The following is a 17,438-nucleotide window of genomic DNA, read 5'->3' as shown; positions in this document are numbered from 1 at the left end:
GTGTTCTGCATTGACTGAACCCAACCAGGACAGGAGAATATAGGCTAAATTATGCAAGTCAACTCCTGGGGCAAAAAACTGAAGTGTGGAGAGTAGATTTGAAGGGCCACACAAGATGCACAGCATAGAGGAGTGACTTCCCACATTAGAAAGCCCCCTCCCATATGATCTGATGAGCAGTTACTGGTTACAAACAGTAAGCCAAATTCACACCAAGAAGGTCATTTCAATGAAGAACTTAGAATGATCTAGTTTTGGATTATTGAAGCTGTTCTCTGTATTTGAATTATTCAGTTCACTTCTTCCCTCCCCCCTCATTTTTCTTTCACTCTGTGCCTATATAGCCTGTCAGAATCCCACCCTGCATTATCACACATCCCTCTCTGGGTATCAGATACTGGACCCATATGTACATTACAAGCTGCCCTGGACTCATACAATAGATAGTGAGGCAAGTTACAATAGATAGTGGACTGAAAGAAACGCGGTTCTCAGAACATACCTGGGAGCTTATAGCCTGCATCAAGAATAGCCCCACCTGCATGGCAGCTTTTTGCTGGGATAATCAGGAGGATTCCAGCCACCTAGGTTGCAGAGTGGACTAGGGGAAGTTGTTGTCTAGAGAGTAGTCCAATGCAGGACAACTCCAAAAGGTTGTCCCCAATTGGTTCTCCAAGATTATGCTGGGTTTGTCTTCTAGTCTTCTAGTTCACCTTCTCCCTTTGCCTAATCCTACTTCTTCTACCTTCTATTCATAAACATGATTATCTCACTGTCCGCCTCTGAAAAATCCAACCTGTGACAACAGTAATTAAAGAGTTTCTGCAAGAATCTAATGCCACAACTACATAGTTCTTGCATCTGTGCCCTTTGCACCTCACCTTTTCTCCTGTTACTATGGGCGAACCGTGTCTTGTTCTTAATAGGGTTGGCCTTGATACTAGATATCAGTTAGTTTCTGTTCCAGCTCACCTGCCACTCACCCAGATGTCCCTAATCCAGTTCCCTTTTCTGGGTAAATTTTTCCCTTTCTACTAGATCATTTCCATCATCATTTAAGCCTTCTGCTGCTTCTTCCATTAAAAAAAAAAAAGGCCCTCCTCCAACCATTGCCTTCTTTTTCTCCTTATAGCAAAACTATTGAATGAGTTGTTCTTGTTTCTCATCTCTCCTTCTTCCTTAAACTCCATTACTGCATTGAAACTTCTCTGACTTTGATCTCCTATAACCTCCATATTGCTCAATCTAATGAAAAATCCTCAATCCTTGTCTTACTTGACCTATTAGCAACACTAGAAACAGTTTCTATTCTTCAGGTACCCACTTTGGTTTTCCTCTCTGGCCACTCTTCCCCATTAGACTCCATATGTTAAAGGGAACTGTCCCCAGTGGTTTGGCCCTTACTTCGGGTACTAGCCACATGTGGGAACCCCAGGACACCTGCAATTCTGACTGCTTGGCTATACATTTGGATATTCTCATGGTACTGCCATGTTCAATAATTCAATAAAATGACTGATAGAACTCACTGAAAGTGCTATACTTTCTATTACAGTTTCACTATAAAAGATGCCCACAGGCAATGTCTTGGAGGGAGTTCAGAGCTACCTTCCTCCTTGTGGTGTCTGAAAACAGCAACCTTCTGGCACATCAATGTGTTCAACAACCAGAAAATCCCTCTAAGCTTTGGTGTCTATAGTTTTAATTGATCATTGATCACTAGACCACATGTTTGAACTCAATGTCCAATTACCAATCTCTCTATTAATGTGAAACTAATCCTATGATCACATGGTTGGTCTTTCTGGTGACCAGCCCCCATCCTGAAGCCACCTGGGAGCCCACCATGAGTTATATCATTAGCATAAATCCCTCCTATCTCCCCCAAAGTCCAATGTATTAAAGGCTTGGTTCTTGGTTGTTGGCTTACAACACTATTGGGAGGTAGTAGAACCTTTAGAAGATGGAGCCTAGTGGTAGGAAGTTTGGTCATTGGAGGCATACCTTCAAAGGGTCCCTTCAAGTTCCTCTTTGCTTCCTGGCTACCATGAGGTGAGCAGTCTTCCTCTGCCATTCATTGGTAGGATGATGTTCTGTGCCAACACTGGACCAAACAACAGGGCCCAAAACCCATGGATTGAAACCTCTGAAACTATGAGTCAAAATAAAGCTTTCTTCTTTATAAGTTGTTTATCTCAGGTATTTTATCACAGCAATAGAAAGCTTACTAACACAGCCTGTATCTGTCAACTGATTAACCTCCCTTACCTCCTCCACTGCCCTATCTGCTCTTTCTATCTTCTGGCCATTGTAATTACATTTTAGACATCTCAGAAATTTTCTTTTATCAACAAGTTCTTCTTAGGGGGAAAAAAAGCCGCTTGGCAATGAAATCCAGATAGTTTCAAGATAAATTACCACAAATAATTTTGAAATGTAGAAGCTACAATTTTTTAAAAAGTGGTGGTAAGCAGACTCCATAAAATCTAGATTAATAGTGAACAACTATTGGGTTATTGTTACATAGAAACATGTGAGTGAAAAAAAAAGAAACATGTGAATGATATAACTTAATAAGAAAATAACAATATAATGAATGAAAACCCATAAAGGATGAGAAGTGTGGGGAACTGGGAGAAAAAAATTGATGGCCACATCTTCTAAAGCAGGAAAACAATACATGTTATCTAAAGTTGAATTATATAGCTAAAAAATTAGATACTAAATTTATTTTTCATAGTCCTTCATTGTTTTCTTCCTTCCCTTACATGATGTATGATTTGCAAATATTTTCTCCCATTTTAAGGTTGTCTTTTCACTTTCTTGATAGAGTTTATTTGATTTGGATGAAGTCCAATCTATTTTTTTCTTTGTTGCTTGTAATTGATGTCATGCCTAAGAAATTATTACCTAACCTGTGGACATACAGATTTACACCTACGCTTTCTTGTAAAAGTTTTATAGTTTCATTTTACATAAAGATCTTTGGTCCATTTTGAGTTTATTTTTTAAATATTTCATTTTAGAAAATACATATAATTATTATTTTGGATCTGGTATTGAACCCAGAGGTGCTTAACTTCTGAACCACGTCCCCAACCCTTTTAAAATATTTTATTAAGAGGCAGGGTCTCACAAAGTTGTGTAGGGCCTCCCTGAGTTGCTGAGGTTGGCTTTGAATTCACAATCCTCCTGCCTCAGCCTCCTGAGCTGCTAGGGCTACAGGCATGTGCCACTTCACACGGACATCCTAACCCTTTTTTGTGGGGGTTAGGTACCAGGGATTGAATTCAATCACTGAGCCACATCCCCAGCCCTATTTTGTATTTTATTTAGAGACAGGGTCTCACTGAGTTGCTTAGAACCTCACTTTTGCTGAGGCTGGTTTTGAACTCAGCATCCTCCTGCCTCAGCCTCCTGAGCAGCTGGGATTACAGGCATGTGCCACTGCACCCAGCCCATCCTAATCATTTTTAAGTGTACAGTTCATTAGTGTTAATTATACTCACATTTTTGTACAACTATCACCACCAGCAAAATTAAAATTCTATATACATTCTATTGTTCCTATGAGTTTGACTGCCCTAGATACCTCAGACAAGAGGGATATATATATATATATTCCCCCATCTCATCTATTTTTTTTTTACTTTCCATAGATTTTAGTCATACAGAGTAAAGACTGAATACTCTTTTAGTCTTTCTAGTCCTCCTTCCCTGCCCTAGTCTATTTATATCACAGTTAATGCTAAATTATCATCTAGTATCCTTTATATTGATTCATCAAATATTTATTGAGAGCATACTCTGTGTGCCAGGCACTATTGTAGATGCTGGAGATTCATCACTAATCAAAACAAAGTTATACTGTTAATGAAGTTTATAATGATTAGTTAAAACATGTTCAGTTATGAGCCATAATTACTATGATGACATTTTCTTTCTTGTTATACTTTCTGCTTTTCCTGGAATTAGTAATTAATTTTTGTTGGCTCAGGTTTCTATGTACTCAAAGCATTCTTCTTTCACTCTTCAATATCTAGCTTCTCTCCATTATTTTGCCCTTAGTCAAATGCACCAGGTAACCTACCCATTCTTCTCTTCCTCCTCCTCCTTTCCACCTTAAAAAAAAAGTCCATATAGGTTTTTGATATTTCTTTTTCTTACTATGTATTGGTTTTCATTCTTTGACCTGGGAAGTAGGTAATTTTCTTTGATTTAGATATTCAGTGATTTCTTTCCCTTCAATAATGAGATATTTTAGTTTTTTTTTTTAAAAGACCATCCTTTTGCTTATTTTCTCTATTCTTAATATCATTCCCATTAGTAAAATATCAGACTTCCAACATTGTTCTTCTGTTTTCTATACTTTGTATTTTTCTCCCTTTTATTTCTGGAAGATTTTCTAGAGTTAGTCTCCCTTTTATTGACTGTTTACGTAGATACCCATATTTTAAACTACTGAGATTTCTTTCTTATTCTCTGTCCCTCCTTTTTCATATTATTCTGTTATTCCATGAATCCTTTTTTATCTTTCTGAAGGTTTTAATAATATTTTTTCTTTTCCCCTTTTCCTAATGGAAAGGAGGAAAATAAATTTTCTTCATGTTAATAGACCATTCAGATTTTCCACTTTTTTCTTGAGTCATTATTTGTAATTTAATATTCTACCTGGAAATTATCTATTTCATCTAGATCTTAAAATTTGCTGCCACATAATTCCATGAAGAAAACTTTCATTTAAAAAATATCTCTTATGCCTATAGCTATAACTTTCTTAAACTTTTCCTTTTGTAACACTTTTTTTCTTGATCAAATTTCCAATTTCATAATTCCAAATGTTAATGTTATCTTCATTTTTTTCTTCAATTTCTTTCCTTTTTCTAATTTAGTAAATAAATATTTAGCACCTTATGTATTTAGTTACAGAAATTTTTGTGGAGTAGGGTTTGGGATTAGCAGTTCTATATTCTATTTATTTACATGTGTGCTGAAAGGGTGAAGAGATGGACTGAGTAGAAGTTGCTGGGTAGTTGACAGCTGTGGGAAGAGATGATGTTAATGCAGTTTAAGAAGATGATAGGAAATGAAGGAGTAGGCGGATGGGGTGGCACAGGCCTGTAATCCCAAAGGCTCAGGAGGCTGAGGCAGGAGGATCCAGAGTTCAAAGCCAACCTCAGCAAAAGCCAGGCATTAAGCAACTCAGTGAGACCTTGTCTCTAAATAAAATACAAAACAGGGCTGGCTCAGTGGTTGAGTGTCCCTGCAACCAACCCCCGGAAGCCCCCCACCCCCGCACAAAAAGGAAAGAAAGAGGAGATTTTGACATCAACTCACAATGTTAGGTTTGGGCTCTTTAGGAACTTCTGGTACAACCAGGTGTTCAAAGAGGGCAATTTAGGAGTGAGACACAAGTAATGGCAACTTAACATTGAATGAAGAGGGAGAACTTTCTACTCTCACACCCTATCAGTGCCGTTACTATTCACTCACAGAACAAGAGTAATAGTGGGGATTATTTTATTTAAAACATTCAAATATTTTCCCCAAAGTGTTTTCAGCCTTAGAAAAAGATGAGTCCCATCCTATATTATTTTTAAAATCTTAATTGAGGGGCATTTATGTTTTTTTGGGGGGGAGATTTGTGTTCTTTAAATATCAGTCTTCTTTTGTTCCTCAGAAAATTGGAGAAAATGGAGCTTTTAGATCAGAATATAATTTTTTCCAACATCTGATTAGATGAAATGTCAAATATACAGAAAATTGTGAAAGAAACATACAGTTAACATCCATATACCCACTACCTAGATTCTATAATCAGAATTTAATTTTTATCAGTTTAGAATTGGCACTTTCCTAAACTTTTGAGTAATGCTGAGTAGAATGATATTGGTACCATAATTACATACTCTGCTCCTACTGGTAAGTCCAGTGCTTGATTAAGAATTCTGTACTGTGGCCAGTTTCATGACGACTTTAAACAAACCAATACAGGCCAGCTATTTGCTGGGTGGAGAAGCTTCTAGAGAGTTCTTCTGAGCTTAAAGAAACAAAAATTTCAAAGTCATCTGGCTTCTTGCTTAAACACACCTACAGCTTTTGGCTCTTAGAGACAGGTGATGTCCACAGATAAAAACTTAGTACCTTCTGGTTGTGCAACAAGGAAACAACTGCCACTGCTCTGGGCTAGAAGGTGACCTACACAGTGATGAAGAGGAGGGGGGTAACTGGGACTCATATCACCTCATTAATTTTCCTAAATCTTCTTCACTGAGATTAACAGCAACCATGAATACAGATAGCATAAGCTCTCTTCTACAAATTCACATAACCTTTTCAATGTTTTTCAGAACCATTAAAGCTCTTAAAGGGGAAATGAAATTCCTTGAAACCTAATAGTAACAATTATCTTTCTAGGCTGATTCCAACCACCACATATGATACTTCAAGCTATATTTTTCAAATCATTATAATTGCTTCATTTTGGCACACTGTCATCTGTCCTTGGATCCTTTCTTCCCTGGAAGGTTTTTGATTAAACAACATCCAAAGCAAAGGATATGAGCTAACTAATAGGCCTTCTTTTTTCTTCTTCCTCTCCTTCTGCTTCTTTTTTCCTTGTAGTACTAGGTATTGAACTCAGAATCTTACTCATGCTAGGCAAGCACTCTACCACTGAGCTACATACACCCCCAGGCCCTAGCTAGCTCCTTCTCAAAGGAAAAAAATGACAAAAAGGACTTGTAACTGAAGAAAGCTTATGGTACACACACACACACACACACACACACACACACACACATCATACTCAGCCTGTAAAAATAGATGCCATTTTCTCAATGCTAAAACTCTTGGGGATGCCATAAAATGCATGAGTTTGAACAGGAGTAGAGTACTTGAGTGAATATAAAAATAACACTTTTAGAATGAGGATGACATCTTTAAATTATAAGCCTTTCCTCTTTTGCCTTTCTGAGTCCATGATCATTACTTGTAGATCAAGGATCAGCAAACATTTCAGTACAGATGCAGACAGTAAATATTTGAGATGTTGCAGACTATATGGTCTGTACAAATACTTGTGCCATAGTAGCATAAAAACAGCCACAGACAATACATGAATGAGCATAACTGTATTCCAATAAAGCTTTATTTATTGACACTGAAATGGACTACATTAGTTATACACAAAAGAAAGACCTCATTTTTACTCTGTACCACCAAGCTGGCGTGTTAAAGTCTGCAGATTCTTCACACTCTTTACAATTGTTTTCTCAAACATTATCTAGTTTTCAATCTTTAAATATGTTTAATTCAAGTTGTGTAAATATAGGATTAGTGTGAATCATATGGAGCCTGGATTTTCACCATAAGGGATTATAGTGAATAAATAAAATAAAAAGTAATATGTAGAAGTTAAAAACAGGTTTTAGAGTTAGTCAATGTGAATTTAAATCCAGATTTTGCAGCTTTCTCAGCTGTGTGACATTAGGTAATTGAAGAACATTTCTACATTTTTTTATTTGTAAAACAAAAACATTTTATTTTGAAGATTAAAGGAAATAATGGATATCAAACTCAATACTGTTCAATGAGGCACATGATATTCAATAGATGTTAACTCATTATCACTCTTCAGTGAGTCATTGCTAAGTAAATAATCTTTATTTTTATCTTTGCAAAAAGATCATCCATGACATTAAAATTCAAAGTTCATTATTTAACTAGTTATATACCATTTGGTAACCTGGAAAACTGCCCTAATGTAAGGTCATATTTACTTAATTTAGGGGTTTGGTAATTAATTTGATTTTTAATAGATGATGCTATAGTTTGATGTGGAGTGCCCCACAAAGGACCATTTGTTAAAGGATCATTGGGAGGTAGTGGAACCTTTATGAGGTGGGGCCTAGTAGAAGGGAGTTAGGTCACTGGGGACATGCCCTTGAAGTATATATTTGGACCTAGACCCCCTCCTTCCTTTTTTTTTTTTTTTTTTTTTTTTTGGTTCTCAGCTATCACAAAGTGAGCAGTTCCTCCTGCCATGCACTCCTGCCATGATGTACTGTGCTGCCACAAGCCCAAAGGCCAAAGGGCCAAGCAATCATGGTGAAATTTCTGAAGCTGTGAGCCAAAGTAAACCTTTCTTCCTTATATATTTTGCCACAGCAATGGAAAGCTAACCCAGATTGATTATGCAATGGGGTTCCTCAAATGACAGTGGCCTCCTCCTATCTCAGCACCATGAGGTAGGAAAGAAGCTATATTTTATGTTTGACTTGTTACTGTGACTACCATATATAACTATGGTTATTACATCTGTTTGTGCATGTATGTTTAAAAATTAATATTAAAGCATTTTAAAGAAGTTCAGATAGTTTATGGAAAGTTCCAATTTTCATTAGGGTTCATAAAAATGCAGTTTTACCTTAAAGCTCTTTTTAAGTTCGTTTTAAAACAACGAATACATGGTATGTATAGTAAAATTCAAAGGTACAAAAGATTATAGCGTGAAAAGGAAAGAAGTTTTCCTCTCCTTAACTCCCTACTCCAGTCTCACAGTTGCCCTCCTAAGAAGCAACTGCTTTCTTAGATACTCACACACACATTACACTCTTTTACACCTTACTTATTATTTAAGATATACGGGTAAATTTCCCTTCTCTGCACACAGAGCTGCCTTGCGCTCTTTAATGGCAGCTTAGTATCCATTAGAGGGATGTTCCCCCACATTATTTAACCAGCCCCCAGGGACTGGCTTTTAGTCTGCTTCCAGCTGCTTGCTCTTACAAGCAAAATTGCAACTCTGCCTTGTTAACTTTTAACCTCCTTTATACTGTGATTTTTTTTTTTTTCTGTTTTTCTTCAGCACCACCTAAAAAGTGACTCTAGGACTTTGCTGAGTTCCCTCTCTCCAAACCTTAGCAAGAATTTGTGGAGTTACTGGTTTTTCCTCTAGCATTGTTCTCAGGCTCGGGTTCCTTTGCCTACTGGGGCCCTGGAGGCAGCAAGGACGGCTATTGACCGTGGTGTGACAGTACTTCAGTGTGAGCGTCGGTGAACGCACGTGGACACTGATTCCTGGTGAATACCGAGTGCAAGTGGCTGCTTGTCCCTCCGCAGAGTGTGTTGAACCGAGGTGGCGTCGCGGTCTGTGGTATGCGGTCCTGGTGTGAAACTCCGGAGGAGACTCTCCCAGCAACCGTCCCCAGTCTTCCCTTCACGAAGGGAGGTGTTTAAAGGTGTCTCTTGGAAACAGGCGCAACCCGGGCAGCCCGACTCCAGAACAATGGGTCCTTTCAGCCACCCCTTTAGATGTATGGCTCGTCGCCGTGGCAACCACCCCATTATTGAAAGTCAGAGCCGGTCCTTGCCGGAGACGCGCTCCTCCGGGCTCCCCTCCCCCTGCCGGCCCGCCGTATGGTGTGTGTGGCACTGGCAGCTGTTGTCAAAAGAAGGCACCTCTTTGTCTCCAGGGGATGAAAGACATTTGGTTTTCATCGCCACCCTTTCTCTCCGCCCGACAACTCTTCTTCGCGCCCTGCGCCCCGTCCCCAGAAGGTGCCCCTGGAGGCTAAGGCACAGCCCAGAGCAGGCCACCGTGATTTCGGTATTAATTTTCTCCCCGAGTCACTCTTGTCAAAGTGTTTCTGCCTTTACCCCGAGCTCTTTGTGTCACTAAAAGTCTCACTCTCGAGAAAAGTGTCCACACTAGGGGAACTGGCTTTAGGAACCACAGTTTCTTATTTAAAACTCTTGTTCTTTCGAGCTGTCGTGCAAGCCACTTCTCCCCTCAGACCCAACAGCACCATCTTCTGTAACCAAGAGCTTATTACCGAGTCTGTCCCGGTAGCGCCAGAGCTCTTGGCCAGGAAGTTGAAAAGTTTGTACCATAAGGACCAGTTCTCTTTCCCCGCTACTATTGTCTAACTTTATTTCAGGGGCTCTCACACTCGGTCAGTTAAACACTTTTTGGTTTAAGAAAAGAGCACAGTTATGCAAACGATGATGACCAGTATTTTTTCTCAGATGCTTCTCATTTAAAATGTATTATACTAAAGTTGTGTATTGCTTTGGATGAATTCCTAAATATGATTTACCTTTTTTTTTTGTCTGTAGAGAAACTTTATAAAAAAAAAATTTAAAATAGCAGAAAAAAAATCTTTGCCATGTGTTGAGGGTGTTCTGGATCAAAGAAGAGAAACTCCTACACTTATAATCTGCCCCAGGGATCTTAAAATTGGAACAGATGGTGTTTTCAGACTTATCTGGAAAAAAAAAATAAAAGGTTATAGTGGTGAGAAAAAGTGGGATCATGTAAAAAGGAAGCTGGAGGAAAATGTAAAAGCTTGTGTTACTAATGTGGAGAGAAAAAAGCTAGATAAATTGAGTTATGTAAATAAGATGTATGGGTGGGGAAAATAATCGCTATTCAGAACATTTTATCTAATATTCCTACGGAGAGATGCTAAAGGAAGAAATTTGAGGACAACTGCTTTAGATCTCATTGAATATTTCTATAGCTATTTTATTTTTAAAGCTTAATTATTAAATGATAAGAAGGATGTTTTAAAAACTTTGGAAATGCTAAAAGTATGCCAAGTAAAGAAAAGGAAGTTCAGCAGGTTGACTGACAAGAGGTAAGTTTTTCTGGGCTTTGCTTCCAATTACTAACAATTGCATTTGATAAACAGGAAGCAGCTCAGTTTGACACACAGGAAACAAGCATTTATAAAGCAAAAGTTTTTTGTTTTTTTTTTTTTTTTTTTTTTACCCCTCAAAACAAATTTTATCTACATAACTATCTAGTAAATATTATGTTACTTTGAAAGCTTTTTTACAATTCAGCCTCTTTTCTTCCCTCAGCAAATTTTAGACAAAATTCTTTTATATAATGAACAGTTCTCCAGAAATTTCAAAGGGGAGTTTACAAAGCAGTGTCACAGTTGAAACTCTCTAGTTATTTAATTTGATGGTTTGAATAAGTCTTTCAGATTGTTATTGCCAAGTAAAAACTTTTACACTTCTGTCAGTAATACTCATGGTGATAGCTATAGTTTGATTTTTTTAAAATATTTCTTTTAGTTGTAGGTGGACACAATAACCTTCATTTTTTTATGTGGTGCTGAGGATTGAACCCAGTGCCTCACGTGTGCCAGGTGAGTGCTCCATTGCTGGGCCACAACCCCAGCCCCTATAGTTTGATTTTTACCAGTGAATACATCATATTATTTTATTAAAGTTACACATGGAATTGTGTAGAATCGTACTCAGGGACCAACACAAAGACTGAGGCCAGTATACAGAACTCAAGCATTCTAACCTCTGCTCCATGTATTTTCAATGTAAGTTTTCATTTGTCTAAAAGATTTCACTTAGTTTTTTTAAAAAATTAAGACCAATGCTATAACAGAATTTTAGAGTTGGAAAAGATCTTAGCGGTAATTTAGTCCAATCCTCTCATTTTATAAATAAAGCCATTAAGATCCTACACAACCTGCTCAAGCTCATGTGGTCGGTTTGTGACTATGTACTGGTGACTGCTTGTCATTACCCTCTTCCTGTCCATTACTTACTGGATATTCTTTTTACTAAGGACATGTTTTTGTCTCTTCCTTTAATAAGATGAAATAAAAGCTATTCTGGGGAACTTTCCTGTTTCCCAGTCTGCTCTCCCTAAGTCTTTCAGTTCCTAGATCTTATTTAAAATATCCAATCTTTTCACTAATTGTAGTTGGATTGTTCACTCCCACTGGTTGCAGATAACCTGATGGATCCTCTTGCTATCCAATATTCATTCTCCTATCTTCCTTCTTAACAGAGTCCCATTTGAGGAGTGGGGATGGATATAGTAATGTCCCCAGTTAAAAACATACCCAGCACCTTTTAGATCAATTTTGCACAACAGATCATGAGTGGGACTTCAGGAGAAATTCACTAAAGGGAGCTGACTCCGTTGGCTCATACCCATTTGATTTTTGTCTATTTTCCTTTCTGCCTGGAATATAGCTTGATGACTAGAGCCATAGCAACTATGTTGTGAGCATGAGGGTGAAAGGTCTATCCTAGGAACGGTGGAATAACTAGCTAAAAGAAACCTCTCTTCTTGGGCTGGGGCTGGGGCTCAGCAGTAGAGTCCTCTCCTAGTATGTGCAAGGTGCTGGATTCGATCCTCAGCATCACATAAAAATAAATAAATAAAATAAAGGTATTATGTCCAACTACAACTAAGAAGAGAGAGAGAGAGAGAGAGAGAGAGAGAGAGAGAGAGAGACCTCTCTTCTTGATGGAAAATGCCATTCCAGCTATAGATTTTCTGCCTCCTGACTTCTAATAATGTAATTTGGCTTTTCTGATATGCACGGCTGAACATAATCCCCATTTGTTCTCATTTAGAATAAGAACAAAACAGGTTAGGATTTTTATTGAATGATTATTTTTGAACCCTCACCAGCTGATCGTAGACTATAGAGGACTTAACAATATTATACTATTTCATTCACTTACTATGTAATGAAACAGTCTCCTCTCCTGCCCTCTACCATTGACTACTAATGTACATATCTCTTGTCCAGATGTTAGATTCATGTAGTACGAGGCCCAAAAGTTCAAGTGCTGCTTTGACATCTTTGAGCATCACAGGGTCCAAAGGCTTGAGTTCCCCTACTTTCACCAGATATGACCCCACCGGCAGGAAGGCTCACTGCAGAACCCTATCAGCTGGACAAGCTCACTCCACACAGTTCTCAACCTAATGGGTTTCACCTTCCTGTCAGCCTGTGAAATTATTTCAACAAGCCTATCATATGCTCTAGGGGGCACCAAGGACCAATCTAGCCTCCAGTCACTATACAGCCTGCCTCCCACAACCCTGATGGTTTTCTCTACTCCAGATGCAAACCACCGGTTACCCTGGGTGGCAGGAAGTGCCCTCCTCCTCCAGGAGTTGCTAATAAACTCATTGTCCAGTGTTGGGTGTCATGTGTTTAAACATCTCATACTTTTTAGGGTAAGGGTCCCTCTTTCACCAACAGGTGAATAGGAGGTGATAAGAACAGTCAATTTATTCAACATACATCTACTGAGTCTCTTGAATGTTACATGTGTGCCATGCAAGAGCTACAAGGGTAAGCAAGGAAGATACAGTATCTGCCCTAAGATACACATAGTAGGCGGAAAACTGACAAGAAATCAAAAGACAACAGCGAAGTAAGCATAGTAATTATAGGCTATAATGAATATTGTGAAAAACAGGAAAATATCTAAGGTGGAAGAGGAAGAGGAAGAGATACGGGTAGATTTATATAAGATTCACTGAGAAGGTAACAGTCACTTTCCATTACTATAACAAACACCTGAGATAATCAACTTATAAGGAGGAAGGATTTTTTTCCTTATGTTTTTAGTCCATGGTCAGTTGTCCCCATTGCTTTGGTACTATGATGAGGCTACATATCATGACAAAAGTGTGAGACAAAGCAAAACCATTTACCTCCTGGACAGAAAGTGAAAATCGAGAGAAAAGGGAAGAGACTGGGGTCCTACCATCACCTTTGAGGAAATGGCCCCATTGAGTTGAAGATCTGTCACTAGGCACTACCCTTAAAGTTTCCACCACCTCCCAAGAGTGCCAAGCTGGGGACCAGGCTTTTAACATATGGGCTTTTGCAATAAAAATCCAATTATAACTATAGCAGTAAAATAAAGAAGACCTAAAAGAAGTACTGGAGCTAGCAGTATGGAGACTGCAGAGAGAACCTTCCAAACAGAGGAAAGAACATTTTCTAGGTCCAGAGGCTGGGGGTTCAGGTTCAGGGTGATGGCAGAAGATATGATTGGACAAACAGGAAAGGACAGATAAAGAAGATGATAATGCCATGGAAATACATGGGAGGGCTCCAAGCCACAGATAACTGATTCCAGTTTTAAAAGCTCACTTTTGCTGCCATATAGAAAATGGGTTGAATTAATCTAATCCTCCCATGCTCTCCCTCCCTACCCTACTATGAGTCAACCTCCTTATATCATAGAAAACATTCAACATTTGCTTTTTTGGGATTGGATAACTTCACTTAGCATTATCTTCTCCAACGCCATCCATTTACCTGCAAATGCCATGATTTTGTTCTTTTTTAATGCTGAGTAAAATTCCATTGTATATATATGCCACATTTTTTTTTTATCCATTCATCCACTGAAGGACATCTAGGTTGGCTCCACAGTTTAGCTATTGTGAATTGTGCTGCTATAAACATTGTTGTGGCTGTGTCCTAGGGAGGGAGAGTATGGGAGGATTAGATTAATTCTAGATAGGGAAAATGGGTGGGAGGGAAAAGGAGGGGGCAGGGGATTAGCAAGGATGGTGGAATGTGCTGGACATCATTATACAAAGTGCATGTATGAAGATTTGAATTGGGTGTCAACATACTTTATGTACAAACAGAGATGAAAAATTGTGGTATATATGTGTATTAAGAATTGTATGGGGCTGGGGATGTGGCTCAAGTGGTAGCGCACTCGCCTAGCATGTGTGAGGCACTGGGTTCGATTCTCAGCACCACATAAAAATAAAGATATTGTGTCCATCTAAAACTAAAAAAAATAAATATTTAAAAAAAACCTGACTCGTTCTAGATTAAATAATACATGGAATTTATTTTTAAAAAAGAATTGTAATGCAAAAAAAGTACATGTATAAAGGCATAAATAGGCGTGAACATACTTTATATACAGAGATACAAAAAATGGTGCTCTATATGTGTAATATGTGTAATTGTAACACATTCCACTGCTGTCATATATTTAAAAATAATAAAATAAATAAACCATAAAAAATTACAAAACAAAAGAAAATGTGTTAAGCTGGGAGTGGCGGCACACACCTGTAATCCCCACAACTTGGGAAGGTGAGGCAAATTGAGGCCAGCCTCAGCAACTTAGCTGTAGCTAAGTTGTACCTCAGTGGTAGAGCACCATTGGTTAGATCCCCAGGACCACAGGAGGAAAAAGAGATGGTTATAGTTTTTTAGGCCAGAGGTGATGGTGGCCTTCATTTTGTGATGACAATGGAGTTGGAGAGAAGTTGGATTCATGACAGGTGTCAGAAGTGGAGTCAACAGGTTTGCTTCTGTGTTGAGAGTAATGGAGGACTTAAGGATGATAGTTACTGGTTTGAGTAACTGGATGGATGATGGTGTTGGCAATAAGACACAGAAAACTAGAGGTGAGGTGGGGTGGGAAGAAGTTTTGAGAAGGAAACTCAAGTTTCTTTGGGATGTATTAAGATTCTATGAGGCATCTAAGTGGAGATATAAAATCAAGAGGCATCGTCAACAGTAATTGCACTCACAGGATCATCTAGGCCAAGAGGGTAGAGATGGATGAAAGAGCATCTGGTAATAAGTTGCAATGCCACTGAGGTGAGAGTCGGGCCTCACTGTTGGAGGTTCCTGTGGTTAATCATCTCGGGAAGGGGCCATTTGATATATCAACTATTTATTCAGGAGACTGTCAGTAGAGATGCTGCTGTCTCCCTTTCAGAAAGGATATGGGTCCTGGGTAAAAGGAGTCACAGAATACCTTTGCCTTAGAGATATCCAAGTTACTCTGATTATGTCATATTTTGTGAGCTACATTATTAGTTGCATATTACTCTCTCTGTTCATTTCCCTTTTAATATCTTCAAGTTTTTAGATAATTTTTGCAGAATTGTGCACATTTATGTCTGCTCTGTGATGGTACACAATGACAATAACAGCAAAGTATGACTACACTGGCATTGAAAGTTTAAAGAAATACTGAGTCTGCCAAGTACAGCATGGTGGGAACAGCAGCCAGTGCTAAGAGGCTCCTAAGATAGCTGCAGCATCAATTCAGTCTCTACTTTCTACATGAACAATTTCCTTCTGTGGCCAGCTCTGAAGAAGGTGGTTTTATTTATTTATTTTTAAAATATATATATATATATATTTAGTTATTCATGGACCTTTATTTTATTTATTTATATCTGGTGCTGCGAATTGAACCCAGTGCCTCACACATGCTAGGCAAGCACTGTGCCACTGAGCCACAATCCCAGCCCATGGTTATATTTTTTAAATGGAACTGATCTTTTCTTTACAGCACCCCCACCCCATTTGATTGTATACTCCTTGAAATAAGGTTTTTGTCTTTGTGCCCTCAGTGTCCAGGAGATAGTGGGAATTCCATAATTGCTAGTTTAGGAGATGTCTAAATGTGTACTAGACATTGTTGTGTTCCACAAAGACTTTATCATCTAGTCACATAGTGATCAGATGCATACATGAATGCATAGCAGAGTGTCAGAAGCACTGGAGGTTGCAAGAAAGGGCTTTGAAATGTTATTTAATCATTGAGGAAGGAGAAATTACTTCCAGCATGGAGGCACCAAGCTTGGGATGTACTTCATGGAGAAGGAAACAGAAGGCTGGGCCTCTACAGCTGGAAGAGAATTTCCACAAATAAGGAAAGACTGTAGCCTAGGAGTGTAGCTCAGTGGTAAAGCACGTACTTAGCATGCACAAAGCCCTGGGTTCAATCCCCCAGCACAAGAAGAAAAAAAGAAAAAAGAAAATGCAAGAAAGGAATACCTGCCAGGGAGAAGGAACTCTGAAAGCAAAGTCAAGGAAGGGAGATGCCCATTAGTGAGATTAGTGAGCACCCCCTGCCTCCACAGCCCTTGCCCAGGGATAGCACACATGGAGAGAACCAGGAAGCATCAAAGCCAGAGAAGTGTACTGGCACCCAGCTGTAGAGTCCTGAAAAATTTCTTTCTCAGTGGGTGAGGCCTCTCTTGTCCCAGACAAAATTTTTAAATATGAACAAGGGCTGGGGGTGTAGTTCACTGGTAGTGTTTGCCTAGACTGCATAAGGTCCTGGTTTCAATCTCCAGCTCCAGTAAATAAATACATAGATAAATTTAAATTTAAGAAATTATAAACAAATTTTCCCAGTGACTGGCTTTTTATGATAGAAAAAAAAATCTTTTAAAAAATATTTTTATAGTTGTAAATGGACACAATGCCTTTATTTTATTTTTATATGGTGCTGAGGATCAAACCCAGTGGCTCACACGTGCTAGGCAAGCACTTTATCACTGAGCCACAACCCCAGCCCCATGACAGAAAAATTTCTTAGCTGTGAGAGCTAAACACTAGGATAATTTATAAAACACTAGAATAATTTATCATTGGCAGCTTTAAAATGTTTTTTCTAGAGAGTTTTATAAATAGATATTTGTTAATAATTTCCTGTTCTCAAGATCATAAGACTGTTAGATTTCCAAGTTCTGTTATTTAATTCAATTCAACAAATATGTTTTCCTAGCTAGATTATATGAGCACAGGGTTGTGCCTGTGATAGTAATCACTGCAGCATCTTCAGCACCCAATATAAGGCTTGATACATGGGAGGACCTC

The sequence above is a fragment of the Marmota flaviventris genome, chromosome 3 (assembly GCF_047511675.1).
Source record: "Marmota flaviventris isolate mMarFla1 chromosome 3, mMarFla1.hap1, whole genome shotgun sequence".
Classification (NCBI taxonomy): Eukaryota; Metazoa; Chordata; class Mammalia; order Rodentia; family Sciuridae; genus Marmota; species Marmota flaviventris.
The sequence above is the reverse complement of the archived record's forward strand: the minus strand, read 5'-3'. Positions refer to the sequence as shown.